A 21841-nucleotide genomic window follows, 5' to 3' on the forward strand; every position below is an offset into this window, starting at 1 on the left:
ATCTATCAGGTGTTCTAATGGGCTTTCATAAGACTTAATGAGTCCAACAAGCATAGGTCCCCACTTCTGGACCTGAGTATTGAGAGCAGAACCTTAACTTTTTTAGTTTAAATGGAGAAAGTACGATGTCACACACAGTGCTCAGGGGTCCTGCCTGCTTTTGAGTATTGGGGGGGAGGTTGTTTGTTTGATGTGTCGTGTGTGTGTGTGTGTGTGTGTGTGTGTTTGGCCATACCTAGTGGTGCTCAGGACTTACCCCTGGCTCTGCATGAAGGGCTTACCAAGTATGAAACACCATGTTGGCCATGTGTGAGTCCTGCACCCTACCCACTGTATTATAATTCTTGTGTCTCAGAAATCACTTCTGAGTATCACCAGTGCTGCTCGGGAGCCATATTTGGTGCCAGGGATGAAGTGGGTACAACTGTGTGAAAGGCAAGCACCTTAACCCCTGTACCTATCTCTTTGGCCCTAGAATATAACCTTTAGATGTGTCAAGAGTTCTGGGGTTAACTCTATAGGTAGCAAGAGATGAGGCCTTAGATAACTCTCATTACACAAATCTTGTGAGGAATACTCAGACAAAATGGCAGCCAGGACCAAATGGCAACTGGCTGATGAGACAGCAACATTCCTGGAATCAGAGATCACCCTGTCCCCAGCACAGGAGACAGAGCTTATGACACACATGGACAGGAAGCCACTAGGCTGCATTCCAGGCTTCTTTGCCTCTGTTCTTCCTGTTCAGATAAACAGGCCAGACCCAGCACGCCGGTTCCACTGGTCTTTGTCCCCTTCTCCCCCTTTCCCACCCAAGACTACTTAAAAGCCTCCTTAGTCTCTCCCAGACAATGGCTCTGCCCCAGCCTCATTCAACTTTCCTAGAATTCCATCCAGGAGCGCACCCCAATAAACTTCGATTTCCTTCACTTTTACTTGTCTCTGTCTCTCTGTCTGTGTCAGCTGAGGTCAGTGATGTATAACCTGTGATTTGAATGTCCTCACTTGAAAAAAAAAATAAATGCTTGGAAACATTACTTCTAGAGCTCCTCTGTCTGTGATAACTATGTGTATGTAATGTACATTCTAAGTATGGAGTTCTTTAATCAAAAATCTCACATCTCTGCCTCCAGTTAACAAGTTTTTGTCTTCGTGGACCTCAGTTTCCAACTTAATAGCAATGCACAATAAGGAAGGTATCACTTCCCTTCCCAATACTTCCCTTCCCAAGAAGGCAGAGCAAAGTATGAGCTTAAGAGTTGGGGGGTGCTGGAGCAGTAGCACAGCGGGTAGGGCATTTGCCTTGCAAGCAGCCAATCTAGGTTCAATTCCCAGCATCCCATATGGTCCCCCAAGCACCGCCAGGAGTAATTCCTGAGTGCATGAACCAGGAGTAACTCCTGTGCATCGCCGGGTGTGACCCAAAAAGCAAAAAAAAAAAAGAGTTGGAGTTGGTTTCAGAATAGTGTTCTGTTGCGTTTTCAGGGGTCCAGGTTCTTTTTTGTTTCTTCACTATGACATCCTTGGTAGGATGATTAGAGTAACTTCCTACTACAGTGATTACACTTGGCTGTTGAAAGGGGGGGGGGGGGCGCTCAAATGTTCGGAAAGGGTCATTCTTCTTGGTTATTGTTAAAGAAAAGCATTTTCCAGGAGTGCGGCCACGATGATTAAATAATGAAACTCTTTTGAGAGTGACACAGGAGTCTGGCTGACTTGGATTAATCATACTTAGCTGTCTGCAGAGGAGCCAGGATGGGGGTTTCCTCCCTGGACACTTGGAGGTGAATGTCCCTATGCAGAACCAGTGTGGTTGCTGGAAAGGCTGTGATTGGCCACTTGCAGTGGTTAATAACGGGCTGCCCTTGCATGCTGCTCCAGTTCATCTCCTGCTATGCTTTGATTTGTATGTACCCACTGAACAACCTCAAGTTCCAGAGAATATCAGACTGTTGATTGCCTTTGTTCTGACTTTCACCTTCGTCTGGACTTATTGCCAGCCACCACTGCCCTCTGGCCTCCAGCTGCCCCGAATTCTTCATCATGAGGATAAAAGGACTTGGGTCAGAGAAATGGTACAGAGGGTATTAAGACGCTGGCCTTGCATGCAGCCAACCTGAGTCCAGTCCCCAGCACCCACTGCATTTGATCACCCAGCATCAGAAGGGATCCCTGATCACAGAGCCAGAAGTCTATCCTGAGCACTGCCTGGAGCAGTGCCTCCCCAGAAGTAAGCAAGACAAAACAAAAAATACAAGGACATTTCACTCTATCTGGCCCCTGCTTCTCTACCTGCTTTGGTGGGTGATCCTGCTTTGGTGGGTGATCTGCTCACTCCATTCATTGGCTTCCTCTGCTTTGCAAGGACAAGTAAAGTGTTGATTTGTCTTTCTAAACTCTGAGCTGAATGAATTAGGTCAGAGAACTTAATGTTCATCTTCATCCCCACCCAAGTTCAGCCAGGCCATTGACATAAATTCTAAAGCTACATTAACAAAAGAAAGAAAGAAATCTGCATCTAAGAAAATTCAGACTTCCCCCACCCCTGCCTTGAAGGTCAGAGATCTAAAAACCAGAACTGGATTCAAGGAATCCTAATGTCTGTTCTCACTCAATCCAAATAAAGAAGTCCTCACTAGCTATTGCTGTGATGCCGGGAGAATGGGGAGTGGAAGGAGCAGAGGGGGTTGGGAGGGTGGGGGGGGGAGGGAAGGAGAAACGAGAAGGATTGGCTGTTGACAGCATCTGGGGCGGGGAGAGAAGCCCCTTTTATTAGACTATAATTAACAACTTTCCTCTCGTAGACATTAATTTATTTTGTCATTAAATTAATTAGAATTAAACGGGCCTCTAAATCACTTCTTGTTCCTCGAAAGAGAGGAATGCTTATAAAGGCAAAATCAAGCAAAAATTTCCACTGCTTTTCTCCCCTTTATAGAGACAGAGAAAAGGAAGGAGATGAGGCCTCTGGAGAGAGCATGTAAAGACTCCCACAGCGGGGGTGAAGGGGGCACTTTGTAAGAATCACATTTGGCTATTCAATGGACCAGAGCAGTAGTATAGTAGATAGGGCCTTGCTTTGGGACCCAGGTTTGATCCCAAACACAACATATGAGCCTCCAAGCCCAGCCAGGGGTCATGCCTGAGCACAGAGCCAATGGTAAGCCCTAAGCACTTCCAGATGTAGCCCAAAATATTGACAAAGGGAAAAAAAAGTACTGTGATATTTAAGAAGCTGCCGGAGAGTGCTTTCTTCACTGTCAGAGGTCTTCATCCCACTTTGATTTGGGACAGGCTACTTTCTTGCTTTCTCTTTGGAGAGATAAGAATAGCCCTTCTTCACAAGGTCATGACGAGATAATCCCAAGCTAGATAAGAGAAACCAAGTGTCCAGGTATTATTAGACTTCAATAAATGCTACTTGTTTCATCTGTCTCTCTTAAACAAAGATTTAAGCTTTTTTTGCAGATGAAGGATTGACTCGTGGATTCCCGAGAAAAGATTCAGAACCTAACTCCCAACAAGCAAAAGCAAAAATGAAACCAAAACTTTAAAACCAGATGATGATTGTATCAATACTGTATATATTTATTTACTTAGCCCATGTGATTTGTTCCGATAATTTTTTTAAATCTCCTTTCCTTGGTTTCTATCAATCTTGTCTCAGTTCGTCTGCGCTTGTAACTCAGAAGTCATTTATTACTTCTGCTCTTTTCCCATGAATACTACTGAAAATACTACCTTTCCTACTAAAGAAACTCCCTGATGAAGGCAAAAAGTGATATATCACTCTCTCTCCTTTTCCATGCAGAGATCAATGGAGAGAAACGAGTATCGAGCCTGGCATATGCTTATATTGCAATATGCATTGTCTGTGTATTGACATGATTGCAAATTTCAATCTGGTCCCTTTCAAAACAGTGCAGATTCTTGCCCAAAGTGATGGTTTTATAACTTGACTTCTGAAAAGTGGGACTCTGTTAGAATTAATTATCGCCTAGATACTCTTTGAAGCATTTCCTGTGCTTGCCTGGATGGGGTGGGGAGCCGGGGGAGTGATCATTTGAGGTCCCTCACAGATCTGGTGCTCTGTGAATCTATGAGTCAGTGATATTCCCTAGCCTCAAGACAATCTCATGATTTCTCTTAATGAGGACATGGTCAAAAGGGTGCGTTCTTTATTGATGAGTCCATGATTCTATTCTGCCAGGACTTCGACTAAGGGTCCCTTAATAGACTCTTAAGAGAGCTCAGTTTTAGGATGGAGACGCAAATATTAGCCTAGACAGACTTTGAAAAAGGCAATAAGGAGGAAATGGACTTCCATAGAGTGACTCCAATTTAGAGATTTAGAAAAGGGAAAACAAGAGCTTGTCTACATTTATGACTAAATGATTGAACTTAAACAGGTGGAGAATTTTCCTGCTTATGACTGTAATTCTACCATCAAGAGATTCAAAATTCATATTTAACATTACAGCAAAAACATGAGTAAGTACAGAATGCGTCGTCTCCTATGATTTCTGACCTGGGTAATTCTTAACAAAATAATGTCAACCTGCAGTGGGATGGCTCTGTTGTGTTGACAAAGGTGTTGAGTGCTTTTTCTTCTTCATCTCAGAGAATCAAAATGAAAACGTGCCATATTCCCCCCCACCCCCTTTAATTAAGACCACAGCATTATCAGGCTTTAGAAGACTGAACAGCATGCACAAATGAATTGCTATTTAATTAAGCTTTCTAAAAAACTTTTGTGAAAACAGCAGATTTTATTTTTGCAGCTTTGGAAAAAGATTCCATTGTTTTTCCTCTGCTTGATGAATTCTTAGATGAAAATCAACATGTTGTAAGCAAGAACAGAAGCCGGTGATATATTTTCTTTCTTTCTGCTATGGTCATGAGGTTAGCACGACCGTTGTCCACCCGCTTTTCTAAGGGGAGAACTTTGTGTGTTTGAAAGTTGTATAGATGGGCTTATGCCTCAACTGGATTACAATCCGAACCCATTCGGGGGCAAGTCACTTAAAGACCTAATCTCAATGTTCCTAGTTGCAGAACCCCATAGCTGAGTCAATTTAGAACTGAAGAGCTTTGAGCATAAAAAAAGTGCCTCGGGGCTTGAGCGATAGCACAGTGACTAGGGCATTTGCCTTGCATGCAACCAACCCTGGTTGATTCCTGGCATCCCATATGATCCCCCCAACCACTGCCAGGAGTAATTCCTGATTGCAGAGTCAGAGTCACCCTGAGCATCACTGGGTGTTACCCAAAAAGGAAAAAGAAAGAAAAGAAAAAAGAAGTGCCTGGCACCACTCAGTTCTACTTCCAGTGTTTGAGACAATACCGGTTTCCTGGATAGTGAGGGTGCTCTGACGTTCTTGGGGAAGGGATTGAGGGTGAATGAACCTCCTATCAGTTCTCAGAGTAACTGCAGCCACCCTATCTCACGCATTCCTTCTCCAACAACTTTGCCTCAGAAATGGGCATATAGAGGGAGAGCACAAATGGAGGATTCCCAGTTCTTCCTGTCTGAAGTATGTGGGCATATGTGGAAGAGATGGCCTCAGCTTATTTCTAAGAATCTAGTGCCAGAAGAAATGCCAAGGAGGGAGTGGTTAGAAACTCCCCCATAAAGTACATGTAACATGTAGGTTCCTGCATCACGTTGGTACTTTTCAAAAATTTTAAATGTTCTTTCAACCTCTGATTAAATGTATATTTTACTTTTTACTTAAAATTATATTTATTTTTTTAATTTTTATATTCAAAAATATTTTTATATTTACATTTGATATATTTAGATGGCATGTTTATTTTAGTTTCATACTTTAATACATTTTGAATTTATGTTTTAGGGTCTAATAAATCAAACCCATTCACGTTTTTAATTCTAGTTTTGTATGTACTGGGGGAATATTAACTCATTAAACTTGTCCTTATATACTAACTTGGTTTGGAACAACCTGGATTAGAATTTTGTCTTTCATCTTTGTTCAAATAATTGAACTTTTTATAAATGTGTTACTGATTAGGAAAAAAATGTGACTTGGCTATGACCTTCTTGATTAGGTTTTCAAATGTCTGCTAAGGTAGATTGTGTAAGTAATCACAATATTACACTACTTCAAATGCCAGGCAAGCCCATCTGCTAGATTTCAATACTAAAGTTATAATATATTGTCTTGTCATACATTAGTATTTAAATTTTAGCATTTACCATAAGTTTTGCTGGTGTGTTTTTTTCTTTAATTTTTCCATAAAGTGAAGGATTTAATATTTTTCTGCTTATATCTATTTAACAATTTTCAGGGGAAAAAAACAAATTTCAAATTTGAATTTCATAAATTGAAATAACTGGGACTATTTTTAATGTTTTAAGTGAACATTTGACATAGAAGATCAAACCAGTTGAATTTTTATTTTTCCTATGAAGAACTAAAGTTGAAGAGTTCAGAGTATTATAGCCAATAGCGAACACATTTAACTCGACAATGATGTTTCAAAATGTTGTGCGTGATCTGTTCATTGACACACTCCAAGTTGAAAAATTCCAGAATCAGTAGGTGAGGCTGATAACTTTATAATAATAAGTCAGAAATGAAGTCTCAAGTACTTCTGTTTCAGAACTTCTGTGATTTTTGTGATTTTGTTTTGTTTTGTTTTGTTTTGTTTTGTTTTGTTTTGTTTTGTTTGGGGGCCACACATAATTGTGCTCAAGGCTTTCTCTTGGCTCTGTGCTCAGGATTTCTTCTGCTCACTTTCTGAAGACGCAGTTCTGGAGATCAAACTAAGGTTATCTACATGCGAAGCAAGTGCCTGACCCACTGAATTCTCTCTCCAGCCCCTTTCAGACTTTTGGATGAGGTTTTTGTTTTTTTTGAGGGATATTTTAATATTGCGAGTTGAACTGTTAAGAAAAATAAACAGTCGAGGGCTAGAGGGATTGTACAGCAGGGAGAGATTATATAGCCTTGCATACAGCTGATTTGGTTTCAATCCTTGACACTCCATATGGTTCCCCCAAGTCTTCCAGGAATAATCCATGAGTCCAGAGCCAGGAGTAAGCCCTAAGCCCCATTGGGTATGGCAAAAAATATATATATTAACAAAATAATTTACTAAAGCTAGAGAGATGGTGCAGTGCTTTGAGCCACTAGATACATGTGACTGGCTAAGCTCCAGCCCCACATATAATCCCCCAACCACCAAAAGGAGAGATCCCTGAGCACAGAACCTGGAGTAGCTCTTGAACATTGCTCAATGTGGACCCCAGACCCTGAAAAATCATTTGCAAATTGTTATCTATATTCATATATATATATATATATATATATAATATGATTCTCAATTCTAGGAACATAAAATGGAGAATTAACTTATATTCTCTTTTCTCTGGGCTGAGGAGTGGCAGAACCACCTGGCGGTGTTCAGTGTTTCCTGGTGATGTTTAGACATCCACATGCTGTACTGGAGATCCAAACTGGGGTCAGTCACATCCAAGGAAGCATCTTCGCCCCTGTGCTGTCTGGATGACCTTTAACATGTTCATATCTTCTAGAAGAGAGCAGAATAAAACTGTTTCTGCACTGTACCAGCCTCCATGCTCATTTTGAATGACTTCATGACAGAAGAGAAATTTAAAACCTAAAATTCTGCTGCTGCAATGTTTGAAACTCATCAGATCTAAGGGACGGATTACGAGCTCTTTGATGATGGCAGTATTTCACGTTTTATTTATTTTTTAATTAAAATCTATTTAGGAAGATGTGAGGGGAGAGAAAGAGAGAAGTGAGTATTTAAGAAAGAACACGGGCTTCCCCAGAGTAGAAATAAGCAAGCCAACAAACTGAGACAAACAAACAAAATACATATTCAAGGGAGAATACAGGCTCAAGACCAAGTCTTTTACTTTTTATGTGTTGGAATTTTCCAAAACTAGATAACAGAGCACTCAAATGATGACGATTTATTTTCTAGGAAAAAGGCAGAGAAAGATGAATGACCAAGCTGGTCTTTTTTTTTTAATCTCTCATGTATTCTTTGGATTAAGAGAAATGAAAAGTATCTCGGGAGAAGATGGGAAGAAATAGAATATTTTAGGACAAGATGACAAGCAAGTAGAGATGAGATGAACACAGAAGAAACCTGGAGATGTTTGTCTGGTTTCACATTAATAGCTCTATGCATTCAAAGGTTTGTTCATTTAAAATAAAAAAAAAAAACTCATGGGACCTGAGACATAGTATAATGGGTAGCCCGCTTGACCTGGGTTCAATTCCTGGCACCCCATATGTTCTCCTGAGACTACCAGGAGTGATCCCTGAACACAAGCCAGGAGTAAGCCCCAAACAGAATAAAACAACAAATATCTTGTGGACCTTTGCACCCAATGAAAGAGCAGACATGCCTCTATTTCTCTCAGAAAGGATGACTGAAATCCTAGTTTATCTATAACAGTGTCTCGAGGCCTGAGAAATTCACACTAGTGAGTTGTGAAAATTTTCATTTTGCCTGCTGCTGAAGATGCTGGCGAAGTACTAAGGGGTACAGATAAAATAAAAAAAAGCCCCCCCGAGACCTCCTCTGTCTGGACAACAGCAGCTTAATATGAGAAAAATTGTAGGCAGTCTCCTTCATCCATGAACCCTAGAAAAAATTTCTATCTCTCACAAGGCATCTTCAGGCTAAGTGCAGACAGAGGAGACATTAACTCAGGAGGCTGTGAGAGATTCTCCATATCAGAAAAGCAAAAGGAGAGAGCCAGGTCCTTAATCAAGTTCAATTGGGTACCCAAGCAAAGACTTTCTCTATTACCCTAAAATGCCTCCCAAACCTATACAGGACATCAAAGAGTATCAGAGATTTTTGCTCTGGGCAGCTAACTTTCCCCTGGATTTTGAATGTCCTAGAAGAAAGGGACTCTGACTTCTATTCCATATCCCAAACAGCACAGGCTGAGTCTCAATAAGGCTTCTTTTATGGTTGAATACATTAGGAAATGAAAGACCTAATTTTAGACTCAAGCAATATTGAATGTTATGTCAGGAAAGATTATGGGGCCCCAGGACTAACTGTTTTCAAATAGGATGTAATGTCATATAAAGCACCCCATACATGGATATTACGGGAAGGTGAATTTCAACTCAGTTTGAAAAGGATATTTTGAAATGTAACCTCTCCTTTTTTTATCACCTCAGCAGGTCATCTGGGATCATGTCGTTATCATTTCTTTTTTGGGTGGATATTAGATAAGAAGACCAGTAATTTATTGAACAAAATTTTGACCCAAAGTAAGGCCTAATTTTTCCTATTTCAGCAGTCAGTTCTCAAAATGTCTATTTTTGTTCACCAAAGAGAGTAATAAAAATAACATACTATATAGCTTTAGGTCAAATTTTTTAATTTGGTTGAGACTTTTCTTAATTAAAAGGAGACAGTTTTCTACTCCTCTTTGAAAGAAAACCAATTTGAACTTCTTGTCTAGTTATCTTGCTTGTTTTGATTTTGTTCTGTTTGACTTTGTTTATGATTTTTAAGTTTTAAACATTTATTAACTTCTTAATACAGGTGACAATACCTGAGCACCGTTAGACACTTTAGATCACATTTGATCATTATAAGTGCTCAGCAAATTCAGCTCAGAGAATTACTCATGCCGCAGATGATGAGGAAATGGAACACCTAGCTGGCCTGAGCCCATAACTACCCCATACTGCCCCTCTAATGGCATACTTGATATATGATAGACACTTTATTACAAATGTTACTTTTGGTCCTCACAACTCTAAGTGTCTGACTTTGGGGTTGTTTATTTGTATTGAATACTATCTGTGTGGGTTATCACTCCTCTGAAGGTGAATATTATACCAGTAAAAAGGAATAGAATCTACCTGAAATCTACCAGAAATCTGTCTTAACATCTCTCTGTCACTATTCCCAACAAGCTAATATGGGCCTGATTTCTTCTTCCAACCAATCACTTGACAATGCCTTATTTTCCATGTTTAGACAATAAATAATTGTTCTTGTAAACAATGTACTGTCCTTGTAAGCAATGGCAGAGTGTATTTCATCTTATTTCTTTTCTTCACTTCTACTTCTCTTTCCTTTAGACCATCCATATTAAACAACTTCAAATTATTATTGACTAAGTCGGACAAATGCCCTCAGATTCCATACTGTTCTATTATAGTTTTTTGTTTTTTTTTTCCCCCACCTTCTCTGGTTTTATTCAAGATTCCTTATCTGTAGTACTAAAAGTTCTTCTTAAAGTTGGCAATATACCATTCTGATTGGTAAAACTTTCCTAGTAAAAATTCATGTGTAGGTGGAGTTCATGCCCAATTCAATCAGCCTAATCAGTAGCTCAATAAGTAGCAGTACTCCTACATAAAAAAAAAAAAAATCATGTGTAGACTGGTATCTTCTAGGAGAATATTCCTAATCGCCCTTGTCATTTGTAAGTACATGGCCATCATTTTACTTGCCCGTGTGCTGTAATCCACAAGATGCATGTTATTGAATATTTAGTAGATAAGTATAAATGAAAGTAAAATGAAGTTCTTGTTTTATTTTTGCTTTATCTCAAATGTTCTACCCCCTTCCTATTATTATTCCTTATTACCCCTCTCTTCTTTCTCTATCCCATCTTCTTAACTTCCTCTCCTGGAAATCCAAATTTCTGACTTGTATCTTTTCCTTTCCTTCTGCAGAACTTATATGCACCATTTTTGCAAGACAGGCCTGCCTGCTGGCAAAAAATTGAACAGATCACCACACACTTTGTTCCTGGGGGAAAGTCTTCATTTCTCATTCACCTTTGAAGGAAAATGACACTCTATAGAGAGTTCTGTTAGTATTACTTTTTTCCTTTCAACACTTTAAATATTTCATTCTTCAGTCTTCTTGTTATCATGCTTTCTGACAAAAAGTCCAATGCAATTTTTTTATGTTGCTTCAGCTATAATATCCCCTAAACTCAGTTTCCTTGAAGGTTTTCTCCTTCTTGCAATTTAAATATGATGTATCTCTGTGTACATTTTTTATTTTTCTCTCACAATTTATTCTCTCAGCTTCCAACATCCATGGTTTGGCCTCTGCCATTAATTTTGCTAAGTTTCCAGCTACTATAACATCAAATATTTTGATCAGTTTTCTCTTTCATCTCCTTCAAATGGACCCATTGCAGAGACTTTACATCTTTTTAGTATACCGTGACTCTTGAATTTTTGTTTTTTTTATTCATTATTTTCTTTTTTATTTTGGAAAGTAAAGTAAAAAAAAATTTCTCTCACAGTACATTTAAGAAAATTTTTATTAACAGTATATTCCTGGCCATGGCCAGGGTACAGATGTCTATCAGAGATACTCATACCAGTTATAGTACTTATTATTTTGAGCATTTCTTTTTGATGTTTTCTCAGAGTTACCACTTTTCTTCTTATGCTGCTTCTCATGTGAGCAGTGCCTGCATATTGCTCCATTAGAGACCAGCATAGTACTCATAGTTATTTCAAGTTCTCTAGAATAAAATAGTTCCGATCTACTTGCCACATCTGAGTCCTATCCTATTATTTCTTTCAGACTATGCTTTTCTTGCCTCATTCCATGCTTCTAAATTTTGTTGCAAGCTGGATCTGGTCAACAGAGCAATTGGAAAGAAGGTACATTGCGATTCAGCTTTTGTGTTCATCTGATTGGAAGCTGAATGGTGTTTAATATTTTTTGTTACTTTCAGGAGTAGAAGTTCCTGCTTCTTCCAGCTCTCACTTCCTTTCTCTGTGTCATCTTTGGGGTTCCCTAATAACCTCTTTTCCAGTAGGTTTGGATCTTGCATGTCTCTCCAGTGTAGTCTACTCTTCATCACCGTGGCCCTATTTATCTGTTGCAGTGTATCAGGGAGGGGATGTAGTTTATACTATTATGAATATGTCTCAGTTTTAGTATGGCTTTCAGTTCTCTGGACTGTGGGATCTTCAGAAAATTTCTTAGTTTGCTTTTCCCTGTTTGTGAGACTGAAAGGATCTGGAGCCATCCTGGCACTGTCCCCTTAGTTCAGAGAAGTCTCTGATCATTAGTGTCTTAAGAGTAATGGTTTGGGGCTGGAGTGATAGCACAGCAGGTAGGGCATTTGCCTTGCAAGCGGCCAACCCCAGTTCGATCCCAGCATCCCATATGGTCCCCCGAGTACCACCAGGAGTAACTTCTGAGTATATGAGCCAAGAGTAACCCCTGAGAATCGATGGGTGTGACCCAAAAGGGAAAAAAAAGAGTAAAGGTTTTCAACTACAGGTCTACAGATGGCACCGTTGAAAATCACTGCATGAGAGGACAGACTTAACTTTTTTTTTTTAACTTCATTTTTTTCCTTTGGAGCCAACTCCCAGCGTTGCACAGAGAATACTCCTAGTTCTGTGCTTTGGTTGGAGGAGAGATGGTCACTCACTCCTGCCATTGCTGGGGCGATCATACAATACTGGGAAACAGGATCAGTTCTCCTGCCTGCAGAACATGCCCTCAGCACATTGAACTATCTCTCCAGACCTGATAGACTTACTATTTTCTGGAGAATATTTTGGGTATATTTTAAAAATGGTTACTTTTCCTCATACTCCACCTGAAACTTGAAAGGATTTTTTTCCCTTTTGATAAAATTTAATTGTGTGTGGCTGCATAATGGTGGCCCTTTGGCACTGTTCCTCTTAAAGAAATTATTTTAGCTACATATGCATTTATCCCATGGGAAACGGGAAGGATTTATAACCATAAGCTTGCAAGTAAAAGCCTGGGAGATATTTGATGCACACTGTAACATTTAATCAAATAATTAGTCCTTTACACTTTATCAGTATTATTAAACTCATCTAACAGATGAGAAAATTGGTGTTCTGAGGGCAAATTAGAAGTTAAAGGCAGTACTTTTTGAGCCTCGCACTGAAAAAAACTTGTGATTTTCCATGTTTATAAATTCTATTCTATGAAAAGGCTTTCAGACCCCATTTTCTAAAAAGGATTGTATTCTTTTACATAAAACATAACTCTTCAGTTAAAAGAATATATTAAATAGAAATTTTACCCAGCAACTTAAAGTGTTGTTTTTGTGACAACACAGATGTGTGACTGCAAATGTTCTGTACTAGAGCAAGCCAAGTTGAGAGAAGAGCACTTGACTGAGATACAGTTCTTCCAGCCTCACCAAGATTTATGTTTGGAAAACCTAATTAGGCCAATTAAATTCTAAAAGCTCCACACGGATACTCTCATTCTAAGAAAAGGACAGCTACAATACGGTGTATCACCACTCTGCCAGATAATTTTGCTTGTATGTAAATGCACAGTTCACAAAGTCTTTTATTTCCCTTATTTTTGTCTTCTTACTTCCCCCTTATTTTTTCGAGGTTTACTGCATTTTTCACTCATCGAAGTAATACTTACTTCACTTAACTACTTATAATTTTAAAAAAGATACAAAGATCATGGGACTGGAGAGATAACACAGCAGTTAGGGCCGTTGCCTTGCATGCGGCCAACTCGGGTTTGATCCGTGGTACCCAATAGGGTCCCCACACCTATCAGGAATGATCCCTGAACATTGAGTTAGGAATAATCCCTGATCATAGCTGAGTATGGCCCAAAAACAGCAAAGGAAAAAGATATGAACATCAACTGGAATAATGATAGACTCGGCAAAGTTGCTCTCTTGTGAAGCAGAAAATACATGAGCAGAACAACTAAAACAATCATTTTAGACTCCTGGCACCTAGGGGAGAAAAACAGTTAGAACTTAAAATCATAGTATTGTAAACCACAGTGTCTAAATTTTTTTTTAAATGCCTGTCATAAAGGTAAGCTGGTGGAGGAAAACTGATGATCACTGGTGGAGGTAAATGAACACTAGTGAAGGGATTAGTGTTGGAACACTGTAGTCATGAAATTCAATTATGAATAACTTATCCAAGGGATGGGGGTAGCAGGGGAATCTTTAAAACTCGACTATGTCTGGCCATGGAGTTTTAATTTGGAACTATTCCCATTCTTCCTCCCTTTCCTGCTCAATGGTGAGGAAACCAAAATCCAGCTGCTTGGAAGATAATGGAAAGATCTGATTGCTTTTGGAACTCTGTTAAAAGCTTAATCCCCAGAGCACAGTTTCTATGTTCTCCTGACTTGGAGCTGCCCTGGAAATCAGATTTAATTCTACTCAGAGCCTAGCTAGGGTAGAGGGAAGAAGACAACCCCATCAATCAATGAGAGAGTGGCAATCCAGGGTAATATTTCAATTCCCAAAATATTTCACTTCCCTTGTGATCTCAGTTGAGGGACAAAAGAGTTTGCTTGGGAATTTGAAAGAAATCCTGGAGAACTCAAACACAGGGAGCTTCTATTAGAAAATGCTGCAACAATTCCTGGAGATCTAAAATATCTTCACTAGGCCATAAAAATATGCAAAAACGTATTGGGAAAAGAAAAATAGTAGGCACTCATCTTTATCTGAACTTCAGAAAATGTAAGAAAATAGAGAAAGCTCAGACTATGTGAAATCAAGTTTCTGTTTGAAGTTTAAAGTTGAGGCATTCCACCCACAGCTTCTTGATGCAGCAACAGACACACTGACAATGAATAGAAGGGAATCTTTGGGAAAATCCATTGATTGGTCACAGTTATACCAAGGCAGGCATAAGCCAGGAACCCAGACTCAAAAATAAAAATAAGAAATTAAAGGGGAAAAAAACTAGCACAGAATACAGTGACATTGATGGAAGGTAAAGGTAAAAGGCCCTCCCGTTGATCGTCGATTTGCTCGAGCGGGCCCAGTAACATCTCCATTGGAGACTTTGTTGTTACTGTGTCTGGCATATCGAATACTCTCAGTAGCTTGCCGGGCTCTCCAAGAGGGGCGGAGGAATCGAACTCGGGTCGGCCATGTTGGCCGCGTGTAAGGCGAACGCCCTACCGCTGTGCTATCGCTCCAGCCCTACATTGATGGAAACTCAAATTTTATAGACTTAGTCCAGGAAGTTGTAATGATAACAGAAAACGGTGAAGATACAGAGCTCTGAATTCAATTCTCCAGTCTACTGTGTAACACGTAAAGTATTCAGTAAAAAATGCAATGCATACAAAGATAGGTAAGTATGTTACATAATTTAGGAAACAGAAAATGTCCCTCAGTGAAGGGAGCAAATTTTGTAAAATGGCAGAACCTTTGAATCTGCTTTTATAATCACACTCAGATAATTAAAAGGAATTTAACCTAAAAAACAAAAGGGGAGGGCAGAGATAGTACAGGGAGCCTGACTTGACTTGGATTTAGTCAACCAATGGGGGTTCAGTCTCCACAATGTGTATGGTCCCCTGGACCCTGCCAGGGGTCATCTCTGAGCAGGGCCAGGGGAAAAAACCTCAGTCTATCTGTGTGTGACCCCCAAACCAAAACAAATAAACCAACAGAAAGGAAATCAAATATTTCAATGCTGTTTCCCAAGGACTGTCTGTACCGGACTAAAAAGAAGTACAGCAGATAAGGAGCTTGCCTTGCATACTGACCCTGATTCCCTCCTCAGCAGCCCCCATGTTCCCATAATCCCACCAGGAGTGATCCCTGAGTGCAGAGCCAAGAGTCAGCTCTGAACAAAGCCACGTGTGTCCCACCAAACGCAAAAATAAAAGAGCGAATGTCAATTAAAGAGATACATTATCAGATTTTAACAAGCAGAATAAGAAAAGGTCAATGAAAATTTCCCAGTCTGAATTTCACAGGGGCTAGATGAAGAAAAAGTGACAGAAGGGAGCCCTGTGGAATCAGGTGCACCATACGGATCTAGTGTGCTAGTATAGATAATAGAATTCTCAAAAAGAGATGAGGAGGGGATGGAGTGATAGCATAGCGGGTTGGGCGTTTGCCTTGCACGCAGCCGACCCAGGTTCGATTCCCAGCATCGCATATGGTCCTCCGAGCACCACCAGGAGTAATTCCTGAGGGCATGAGCCAGGAATAACCCCTGTGCATCTCCGGGTGTGACCCAAAAAGAAAAAAAAAAAGAAAAAAAGAGAGAGAGAAATGAGGAAAACACTGGAAAGGTACTACAAGAGCTAAACGCCTGAAAATTCCAAGATTTCATAAAACATTAATTTTCATGGTCAAAAATATCAAAATGCTTCATGAATAAAGACATAAAGAGATGCACATGTTCAACCAGAATCGTAAAACAAAAAAAAAATCAGAATCAAAAATAAAATCTTAAAAACATCAAGAAAATTGACTTTTTATCTGCAGCTGACCTTACAAAAGATTAGCATATAATTTATCACCAGAAAACATGGGGATCATGAAAAAATAAAAAGAACATGTGGGAAAGATTTCTGATCTAGAATCTAATATCTGAAAATGAGCCATCAAAAGTAAAAGAGAAAGTAATACATTTATAGATAAATAATGTCAGATTTTTTTTCTCCTAGCAGACTCACTTTTTCAGAAATACCAAAGGTGACCCTTTATGCTGGAATGAGAACATTGGACAATGACTCAAAATCTTATTAAGAAATATATAATACCAGTAAAAAATAACTTACATGGATATCTTTATACTAGAAGAATAGAAACACTTTTGTTTTCTTTTGTAACTGTATTTCTTACCTGTTCTAAGAGATAAGTGAGTAAAAAGATAATTATGAAATACTGATCATGGGCTTGCCATGTGTAAAGATATAATTGGTATATGATAATTTTTGGTTTTAATTTTATTTACTGGGCATCAAGATATGGTCTCATTCATAGAAGGTATGTACTTTTACCATTAAGTCTCATCCCTCATCCCAAATATTTATTAAAAGGTAGATATATTGTGAGCAAAATAGCCCTGTCATACTGACATTAAGTTTGTATTAACTTGAATTAAATTTCTTTTTTTTTTTTTGCTTTTTGGGTCACACCCAGCAATGCACAGGGGTTACTCCTGGCTCATGCACTCAGGAATTGCTCCTGACAGTGCTCGGGGGACCGTATAGGATGCTGGGAATCGAACCCAAGTCAGCCGCGTGCAAGGCAAACACCCTGCCCGCTGTGCTATCATTCAAGCCCCATGAATTAAATTTCTTAAAGGTGCTTGTTTTAATCCTCAGAGTGTCATTAAGAAAACAACTAAGAAAAATACAGTTACAAGGGACTTACAAATATCCTCTTAAAATATCTATTTAATAAAAAATTAAAGAGGAATAGAGTATACAGAAGGAAAAATTCAAGAAATTTAAAAAACTTTTAAAATGGAAAATATACAGCATTCTGCATTATCAGAAATTATATTAAAATACATAGGGATAAAAAACCACGACCATCTGTACCGATTGCAAAAATAAAATTGAAAATACATGATCCATCTCTGTGCTTTCAACAAAATGCCTATTTTATATTTAAAGCTATATTTTTAAAATAAAAATGCCTTAAGCCAGGTAGGCAGTAACTGAAGCAGAAAGAGATGACTCTATTAAGATTAGATAAAATAAACAGTAAGAAAAAGGTGTGTTCCTTGAGTCTAAGATGGAAGTTTTATTATGATCGAAGGGTTATTTGATCATGAAGATATAGCCATCATAAACATGTATGCATGTAGCAAGTATGCTGCAAAAAGCAATGAGCAAAATCTGATGGCGAGTAGGGAGGAACAGGATAATTCAGCAATTGCAGTTGGAGATTTTAATGCCTCACTTTTAATAATGGATAGAAAACGAGGCAGAGTGTCTGTGGGAAAACAGTACTTGCTCAGCAATAGAAAGCAAGTGGACCTAACTAATACACATGCAACATTCCACTTGCTAAATACATGTTCTCTTCAAGTGCACAGGCAACGTTCTTCTGGATAAAACCAGCCTTAATGAACAGGCCAGACCTATCTCAAGGAAAAGCCCAGAATGTCTCTGAATCCAGTATAGGTTGATAGTATAATTCAACCTATGAAGACTGGATGAGGTCACTTCAACTATGAAGACAGTCACACAAGACTTCAAAGAACACAGAAAAAAAAAAAAGACATCCCCTAAGAACACATATTCCCCAGTTACCAGCCTTCAAAGAGAAGATCTGTGCTTTGTCTGATAAAGAATTTAGACTTTTTCTGAGGCCGGTTGGTGAGTGGCATAAAACCTCACAGGGACAAATCAATAAAATCGTGAAAATAATTCTCAAAACAAGAAGTTTAACAGAGAAGTAGAAATCATCTGAAGCAAGAAACTCTGAGGCTGAACTAAAAATACAAAAAAAAATCAATTATGTGATGGTGATCATCAATTTAGCAAACCTGATGAATCAGAAGGACAGAAAACACCATGAAGTTGAAAACAAGCATTTTAAATTGCCCAGTTTGAGGAGAACAGCAACAACCACAAAAGAATAAAAAAGAGTGAAGAACACTCTTGAAAATTGTGGATACCATCAAGAGCAACAAACTGTATTGTTGGATTCTCAGGAAGGTGGCAGAAGTTTATTTAAAAGCAGTGACTTAGGGCACTGGAATGACAGTACAGTGGGTAGGGCAGTTGCCTTGCATGTGGCCAACCCAAGTTCCTTCCCTGGCATCCCATATGGTCCTCCAAGCATCACCAGGAGCAATCCCAGAGCAATCATCCAGGAATAGCTTCTGACTGGAGCAATCCCAGAGCAATCATCCAGGAGTACAGGACTATCGACACTTTGCAACAAGCACTGCTCTGGGTTCAAGGGTGGACTGAAGTTTTAGCACAACAAATGAGACTTTTGTGTTTGTAATTGTTACTCTTTCTATTTCAAGTTTTTGTGTTTTTGTAAACAGAAAAGGGGGAGATGTAGGATAACATTGCTTTGGCCTTCCACAAGAAGCTTAGGTTTATCTGGTTACACCCATTAATCTGATTACACCCATCACAGTGCTCCTGAAGCACTTCCACTTCCATTGTGTTTATCTGTAAACAGTCTTCCCTATGCTCTCCTTCCCACTCAGTTAATCAGCTTTCCCCTTAATCAGACTTTGTTAATTTGTAAGATCAGTTTCCCAGAAATCTATGATTTTATATGTATGAGTGAAATATTGCCTTTCTCCTCTTCTTATGCCTTATGAACAGTTTACTTTAAAGTAATATCCTTTTTGTATAGATACAGGAAGACCGTTAACATTATGCTTTGTAATTTAGGATTTGATTGGCCTTGAATATTATTCACTCCCGGGCATCTGCTTTCTCGACTTAAGCCTCAGTTGCCCTTAGTTCCTACATTATCCATATGTGATTTTCTTTCTTTCCACCTTTCCATCCTGAAGACAGCCTCTCACTCTTATTAGTCCAGTTCAGTGGCCTGTGGTTGCTTGAAGGGAAAGGCCTGGGAAAGGAAGGATCAAGAAGGATCATTGCATGGAAAAGAAAGTTCAGGGGATGAAGTCCCACTTGTGGAGGGGATAGCGGGTGGACAGGGCTTATCCCAGGATGAGGGGCAGAAGAGAATGAAAAGTTCCAAGTCAGGGAACCTGGCAGTTGAAACTTGCAGCTTGGGAGTCTGGTGCCTGCGGAACTGGGTCACCATCTGGAGTTGTTGGCTGTCACCCTTGGGATTGAGGAGCCTTTGGTTCTTGGTATCACTTGCTGGCATGACCTGGGTCCTCACGATTCCCAGGTGAGGCAATCAATCCCTGACTCTTGTGCCTGTTCCTGTTCTTCACAGAGCTCTGAGGTTACCTGCACCAATGAGAGAACAAGGCTCGTTCTCTTTTTTTTACAGCACTAGAGAGTAACCCTAGATTAAAAATTCCGTCGATGAAAAAAAAAATTAAAAAAATAAATTAATTAATTAATTAAAAAAAAAATCCGTCGATGATCTCGTTGTTGCCCTTGTAGCTTTTCACCTTACTGGTTCATATCAGCTCTGGATCATAAGGGGCCTTGACTGGTTCAGTGCTCTGAATTTCGCATTACCCAGCTGGATGGACTCCTTACAAGCCAGAAAAGTTATGGCCCATGGTGCAGATGGAGAGGCATCTAATGTTAGGGGAAAAGTGGTACCCTTTGAACAAGCCGAACCTGTATTCCACCCTTATGAAACATGTTGTTCTCCTTCTTCCCATATTTCTATTTTTTCTTTTATTTATTTATTTTTTAAAAATTTTTATTAGTGAAACACCATGAGGTACAATTGTACCTTCTTCCCAGATTTCTTTAGAGTCCTTCCATCCCTCTCTTTCTATTCCTTAGGTTTCTCTCTTTTCCTACCTGTTACTTCCCTAATACAGACAATTTTATCTCTGGATATTATCTGAAGTACAGTTTAACGTGTTTATACACGTAGATACTATTCTCAAAGTCTCAGCACTTGCAAAGGTGAACTTATGAACTTGTATATCAGATATTCTGTTATCATGACATCTTTTGACTAATATATTTTTTACTTTATGGTTCACACAGCAATTCCCATGTGTAAATGAAAATTTTCAAAATGTTTTTCATCCGCAGAAGACACAATATAAAATGCTATGATTAGAAAAAGTGTAGTGTTCTGATCAGTTAACAAAAAATAACAGAACATCTCAAATTTCCCCTCTCCTGCTTTTGGAGATCTGAGCCTTCAAAGTCAGTCCAGTTGGTATAAAAGAAATTATTCCTGATCCCAAATGAAAGATATGAAGAATCTACTGACATTGGACCTTGTTTGGGCAGGAAGGGGACACAGCCAGTGGTGTTTAGGGGTGACTCCTAGCTCTATGTTCAGGGTTGTTCCTAGTAGTAATCAGAGAACCACATGGTACTAGGGATAAAACCTAGTCTTCTTGCATGTAAAACCTTTGCTCTGTCCATTGCACTGTCTATCCAGCCCCCTGATTTTATATCTTTCAGAAAGTAGAGCAAACAATTACCCTTCCATAAGTTCTGGATTTTCAAACTGACAGAAGTTCAAGACTAATTCAAGATTAATTCAAGAATTTGGCCAAGAGTTAGGTCAGCTTGATGAGTCACCTAGCACTTCAGAGTTTTTGTTTTCTTTTTTTCTTTTGTTTTTAATTTTTTATTAGTGAATCACTATGAGGTACAGTTGTAGACTTACAAATTTTTGTGCTTGCATTTCAGTCATACAATGGTCGAGTACTCACCCTCCACCAGTGCCCATTTTCCACCACCAATGGTCCCAGCATCCCTCCCACTACCCCCACCTTGTCCCCTCCACACCATTCCACTTTGTGGCAGGGCATTCCCTTTTGTTCTCTCTCTCTCTCTCTCTCTCTCTCTCTCTCTCTCTCTCTCTCTCTCTCTCTCTCTCTCTCATTTTGGATGTTGTGATTTGCAATAGAGGTATTAAGTGGCCATCATGTTCGGTCTATAGTATACATTCATCCCACATCTCCCATCCTGAGGGGCCCTCCTAGCATGCTTTACTCGGTGGTCCCTTCTCTAACTGAGCTGCCTTTCCCCCAGCATGAGAGGCCGGCTTCTAAGCTGTGGAGTAATCCTCCTGGTACTTATCTTTACTGTTCTTGGGTGTTAGTCTCCCATTCTGTTACTTTATATTCCACAAACGAGTGCAATCTTTCTGTGTCTGTCCCTCTCTCTCTGACTCATTTCACTTAACATGATACTTTCCATGTTGATCCACCTATATGCAAATTTCATGACTTCATCTTTTCTAACAGCTGCATAGTATTTCATTGTGTAGATATACCAAAGTTTCTTTAACCAGTCATCTGTTCTTGGGCAAGCTTCTGCATCTAGGAAGATACAGTGAACAGAACACAGAGACAGTCTACAGAATGGGAAAGGATATTCACCCAATACCCATCTGATACGGGGTTGATATCAAGGATTTACAAGGCACTGGTTGAACTCCACAAAA

Source organism: Sorex fumeus, unplaced genomic scaffold, assembly GCF_029834395.1.
Source record: "Sorex fumeus unplaced genomic scaffold, SorFum_2.1 ptg000169l, whole genome shotgun sequence".
Taxonomy (NCBI): domain Eukaryota; kingdom Metazoa; phylum Chordata; class Mammalia; order Eulipotyphla; family Soricidae; genus Sorex; species Sorex fumeus.